The sequence below is a fragment of the Elaeis guineensis genome, chromosome 5, assembly GCF_000442705.2.
Source record: "Elaeis guineensis isolate ETL-2024a chromosome 5, EG11, whole genome shotgun sequence".
NCBI classification, from domain to species: Eukaryota; Viridiplantae; Streptophyta; class Magnoliopsida; order Arecales; family Arecaceae; genus Elaeis; species Elaeis guineensis.
Window position 1 is genome coordinate 10,740,191 of NC_025997.2, and position 6,655 is coordinate 10,746,845.

Genomic DNA, 6,655 nt, shown 5'->3' on the forward strand with positions numbered 1-6,655 from the left:
TAACATGTGCCTCTGCTATTGAACCTTCAGGCCGTGCTTTGTTAGTGACCGCACTTTTGTATTCTCGCATCTCCCTATTCAATAAATTATCAATTGATATCACATATAATAAGAATACAATAATGAATAATAAATATTACAATATCATACAATTACCTTTCAATTGGGTACATCCATCTTGTATGTACTGGCCCATCCAATCTAGCCTCATGTGGAAGATGAACAGAAAGATGCATCATGATATCAAAGAAGGCGGGAGGGAATATCATCTCGAGCTTACAGAGAGTAATGATAATCTTCTTCTCCAATATGTCGATCTGATTTCATCTCAATGTCTTCGCACATAAGTCCCGAAAATAAGTTTCCAGATCAAGTAACGCATCACACACATTATCCGGCAATAATCCACGCAAACCAACTGGGAGCACATGTTGTAGAAGTACATGATAATCATAACTTTTCATCCCAACGATCTTCCCATTTTTCGACTTGATGCACTATTTCAAGTTTGAGGCGTATCCATCAGGAAACCTCACTGATCTCAAATATGAAAGAAATTGATTTCTCCCTCTTCGATTCAGTATATAACATGCCAATGGCTTCACCAGCCTATCCCCTCATCGAATCAAATGTAATTCCTTTCTAATCTGCATATCCTCTAAGTCAAGACGAGCCTTCACGGTATCCTTCGTTCTTCCTTCGATATTGAGAATGGTATAAAATATATTATCAAATATATTCTTTTCAATATGCATGACGTCAAGATTATGTCGAAGAAGAAGTATTTTTCAATATGGAAGATCAAACAACTTGCTCCTTTTTCTTCAATTTTCGATACTTGTTCACACCCCTACTTGGCTAGCCAGACCCTTACCAAATATGACATCCTGTGGGTTGGGTAACTGATTTAAAATATTGTCCATAGATCAGAATCTTGGCTGCGCACGTCATTCATGCTTACCATTGAACTTAAGACTTCTCCTCCGTCTATGATCATCTGGCAAGAAACGTCGATGGCCGATAAAATAAATCTTTCCACGAATACGGTCCGATGTAATATCATCGTTACAAGTTGGGCATGCTTTATACCCTTTTGTACATCATCCAGAAATATCGCCATATACAGGAAAATCATTAACTGTCCAAAGCAGTGCTGCATGCATGCGAAAGATGCCTCCTGCAACATGATCATATGTTTCACATCCTTCTTCCCACAAATATTGTAACTCTTCGATCAACGGCTCTAAAAATATGTCTATGTCTCTTCCAGGGGCACGGGGACCCGGGATCAACAAGGCCAATAGATTAAAAGGTGATTTCATGCACTTCCATGGCGGTAAATTATAAGGAAATACCATAACAGGCCACATACTATAAGTAGTACTAAGATTACCATATGGATTAAATCCGTCTGTTGCCAACCCTAGCCTGACATTTCGTGAATCAACTGCAAACCATGGATGTTCACGATCAAAATATTTTCACGCATCTCCATCTGATGGATGTCTAATGACATCATCGTCGATATTGTTTTCCTCCTTATGCCATCGCATGTCACAAGCAGTATGCCTCGACATGAACAATCGATGCAATCGTGGTGTAATCGAAAAGTACCGCAAAATCTTGCATGGTATTTTTTTTTTCTTCTTATCCTTACCACGACTTTCTTTCCATCTGCTTGAATGATAAATCGGACATGCTTATAGATCTTTTTTATCCTTCCGAAACAGAACACAATCATTCGGACATGCATGTATCTTTTCACAGCGTAGGCCCAAGTCATTGACTCCCAAACCGAGTCCTTTCAATAATTTTTTGGCTTCATAATGACTTGACGGAAGTAACTCTCCCTCTGCCAGTAAGTCCTTCAAAAATTTGAGCAACCAATTAAACGAGTTATTTGACCACTTACCAAGTGTCTTCATGTGTAATAACTTTATTACGGCGAACAACAGAGAGTACTTCTTACAACCAGGATAAACATCACTTTGTGCATCTCTTAATAGAAGCTCGAATCTATCATTTATAGATATGTTACTGTCCTCTTCAGCTTCTTGTCTCGGAATGGAATGCTGATGTTCTGCTCTCACTTCTATATTTACTTCAAATAATTCCGGATGAAGATCCTCTAAAATTTCTCTATCTTCTGCACCGATTGTTTGTCTTTCACGACTGCATGATCCACCGACTGACGACAGATTTATGGGACTCCTGGACAACATGCTCGAGCTAGTCGGCAAATCTTCACCATGACAAGTCCATCTCTTGTAAGTCACATCTATACCGTATTTGTATAAATGATTCTGAATGTCCGATAAGGTACATCAAAATAAATTCCTACATCGACGACATGGACAACGAGCTTTTCCATCTTCTCTAGTATGATTGGATGCCACATTCATAAAAGTCGTCACACCCGTAATATACTCGGGACAGAACTTATCACGCAATGACATCCAACCACGATCCATACTTACATATTTATGATGCAAACTATACAATCAATTTTATGTAATAATAGTTGACTAACGCCTTATATCTCCTACCTATAGAGTGATGGTCCTATCCCATTCAGGAACGTAAGAATTTAATATTGCAGTATATGTCTTCTATACCAAAAAAATTTCGACAGCATTTCGACGCAGTTCTCCAGATACACAAGCATTAAAATTGTGCTATGTATCCAGAGAACATGAACGAAAATACCGATAAAACTCTGCGATATAGAAGCACATGTGTTGCAATATTAAATTCATTCACGTGCCCAAACTGTCCATGAGGACAATTTGAGAATAGTGTGTAAAGCACCAAAATTTTTTTCATAAAAAAAAAATATTGATTTATGCACGCTATCCTCGAACGAAAATTCTAAGGCTTATAAATTTATTATGCTACAATTAATATATTATTATTATAAATATTTTTATTTTTAAAATATTTTTAAATCATGATTAAAATTAATTATATCAAACAAATAATTATATTTAACATTATATCTAATTACTAAAATAATAAATAATTACTTCTAATGGCTAAAATTTATTGAGAAAAAAATTAAAAAATATATAAATTAAAAAATTATTCTCACCTTCAACTCTTCCGTGAACAGTGATGGTGACAGTGACGGCAACCGGCGATGGCAGCGGCGGCGGCGGCGGCGGCGGCCCGACGGCAGCGGCGGCGGCCCTACGAAACCAGACAAGCCAAGTAAGGGAGAGTGACAAAGAAAGTAAGGGATCGACCTTCAACTCTTTCTCAGGTAAGAGACTGAGAAAGAAAATGAGGGGGGGAGACAGGGGAGGGAGGGGTCGACCAGCGGCGGTGACAGCCTTGCAGACCAGGTAGAACGCGCGGTAGGCAGCGGCGGGGGACGAGAGGCCGAAGCAGCGTGCGACGCCGCGGAAGGGGGCAGCGTGGGCGAGGCGGAGAGGGGCAGAAGAGGAGGAAGAAGATGAAGGAGAGGGCTCTAGGGTTAGGGTTTCGAGGGATTGGAGGGAACCGGAGGGAAGGAGGCAGAGAAGAGGGAGGATTCGAGGGACAGGGTTTGGGAGGGGAGGAGGAGGAGGTCGGAGTCGGAGAGGAAGCGGAGGGAGAGAGAAACGGTGGAGGCGAGGAGGGAGAGGACAGGCGTGAGGTCCTCTGCGGTGAAGGGGGGATTGGGAGAGGGCCTATTCTTCTTCCCGGAGGTGGAGGCGGCGGAGGAGTGACGCTTTCCACCGCCCATGGGGGAGGGAGGCCTCGACCGACGACGGTGGCAGGAAGGGAGGACTCTACCGGTGGTGACACAGTGGAGACCGAGAGGGAGACGGTGCGCGGAGAAGAGAGTGGCGAGGCCGGAGGGAGATGGCGCGCTGGGGGGTGGGCTCGATCAGCGACGGGGGGCGGGCTCGAGCGGCGACGGTGGCAGGGAGGGAGGGCTCGACGGCGGTGGGGAGGGAGAGAGAGAGGATGGTGGCCGGGAGGGGGAGAGAGAGAGAGGATGGTGGCAGGGAGGGAGAGAACTTACCGGGAAGGATGACCGGCGACCGGGGAGGGAGGACTGTCGCTGGATATCGGGGAGGGAGAAAAATTTTGACGACCGCGACGGCGTGGGAAGATCAAGAGGTTTATTTTAAATTAGGGCCCTATTTCAAAGTATTTTTTTTTAATTAAAAAATATGTAGCGGTGAAATCAATTAGTTGCTAAAAGTAAATATTTTATCACAAAAAAATATATTTTTTGCAACAAAAATTTTTTCGTCGCAAATGATTAATTTTTTTCAACGAAAATTTAATTTCATCGTAAATATAAAAAAAATTGTAAAATCAAGTTTTTCGCAACGAAACAAATATTTCATCGCATAAAATTAAATTTTTTTGTGACGTAATTATTTTCGTCGCAAAAAAAAAATTAGCAACGAAAAATTTTTCCGTCATCAAAAAAAAATAATTTTTTGTGATGAAAAAAATTTCGTCGCTAAAGATCAATTTCTAGCAACTAAATTTAAAATTTCATCTCAAAATATTCAAATTTTTTTAACAAAATAAAATTTAGCGACAAAATAGTTTCGTCGCTAAATATAAATAAAATTGATCGGAAAAGCCTTTATTTTTTGCAACGAAATATCAATTTCGCCGTAAAAAATGTAATTTTTTTGCGATAAATTTTTTTTTATCGCAAAAAAATATTTTTTTACTACGAAAAAAATATTTCATCGTAAAAAAAATTATTTTTTACAACGAAAAAAAAGTTCGTCGCTAAAGATCAACTTCTAGCAACAAAAATAAAATTTTCGTTGCAAAAGATATAACTTTTTGCAACGTAATTTTTTTCATCGTAAATACTTAATTTTTGAGGACGAAATTTAAATTTTATTGTAAAAATTTAATTATTTATGATGAAATAAATTTCATCGCTAAAATTTTATCGTTAAAATTTAAATTTTTTTGTAGTGAGAAACCTGAATAATTCACACGACTTGCCGCCAGTTGTACTTTTCCTTGCACACGCTTGAAGTTGCCACCTCCGGCTACCCACTAAGACCCGTTCTTCTTTCTTGCCTTCAACTTCCTCATTAGAACTCCTCTTCAATCTCAGACTTTGGATAAATTCGGCAACAAACATTTTTCGAAACTTCCTCCCGAGCCATGATTCGATTCAAAAGTGCTCCTTGTGAAGCCTCTTATTCTTGCCTGGCATATTCCAAGTAAAACTTAAAGTGGATGTTGAAGCCCCAGTTAACAGAGACTAAAAGTTACAGTCCGATCAATAGAAGAACCAGCTATCAATTTACTGAAAATTTTAGACCTGTTACGTAACTAAACCTGTATATTCTGATGCTTGAAATGAGTGGTGGATATGGAACCATGGGCTGAACCACATGTAGAACCTATGGGCATAAAATTCAAGGGTGAGTCTGGTGAAAGTTTTTTACTTCTTCATTACCCTCCCAGTTTGTTTCTCAACCTCTATCCATCCACTATGGTGCAAAGATGGTATGTCTCACAAACTTTTCAACTACTGTTGATGCTGTAGAGACGTCCCTGAATGATCCCTATATATGCTGAATTGCTTTGTTCTTAGCCAAGGTTCTCTCTCGAACGCAGGTTCCACAACCACATATAACAGACCGCGTCTGAGAAGATTGGTCCGCGCTTTTCCGGGTAAAGGACTGGGCCAGGAGGGACACACGACCAATTTCCCTTGATCTCCCCATAAGAGGACCATTCACCTGGTAGCTCCAACTGTACTTAATTATTTATAACTACGTGCACCGAAGATACGCGGCCGACACGGCAAAGATTGAGGCCAGATTTGTGTAACAGTACCAGGAATCCAACTGGGCAGAACTCGGAACCAGTTGTAGGTGAAGTGGCCCTGGATATAATTATAGAATAGTTGGGTTGAAATTAGTAGCTAGTGTTTAAAATTTGACCAATCCCAAAATTATGGATCATGCCGTACTTGGACCCGACCTGGGTTGCCAACCACAGTTCAGGGCCTGTTGACACGGTAATCGACATAATAGTATAAAACAGTTTATAGAATTTGCAATTTATTTTTTTTGATGCAAACTTGCAATTTACAAGGATTGGTGACTTCCTCGTAGAAAAATTAGTGTCCAGATGGTACCATCATATCGTGCTTTATGTTTGCTTTATGCGTAAGGCCATAGCATATCAGGCTGTTAGGGGGCAAAAGTGCAAGACTTGGGCCACATAATGGTGTCTTCCAGTTGTCATTGTCCCATGCCCACGTGGTGCAGGGGTGCCAACAAGAGCATTCGTGAAGCATGAGCAGTGCAAATGGAGTACAATAGAGATGCACTGATGAGAGGAATGGCAAAGAGAGATGGTTATCAGGATTTAAGATGATAGGTATTGGAATTTAGTAAGAGAGTTAATTATATTGGAGGAAAAAATGGAGAAGGTTGTCTAATTATAACTGAAATTTGATTTGAGTTAGAAAAATAAGAGATCAAAAAAAGAAAAAAAAAAAAAAATGGATGAGTTTCGGTTGCTTTAAATCTGGAATCTTGTAAAATTTGATGTTTTTGGCTGCTGCTTCTTTTGGATCGCTTATTACATGGAAAGAGCTGAAGGGATATTTATTTTGCTTTTCCGGACCCCACAATTCTCCCACTTCCATTTAACTTTATTCTCTGGTACCGATCTC

The 6,655-nt window shown here is 40.0% G+C and overlaps 1 pseudogene; it reads right to left on the reverse strand.

Moving 5' to 3' along the window:
• Positions 1–947: 947 nt before the first annotated feature.
• LOC140857928 (uncharacterized) lies at positions 948–3,724 on the reverse strand (annotated as a pseudogene).
• Between the last annotated feature and the right edge of the window lie 2,931 nt (positions 3,725–6,655).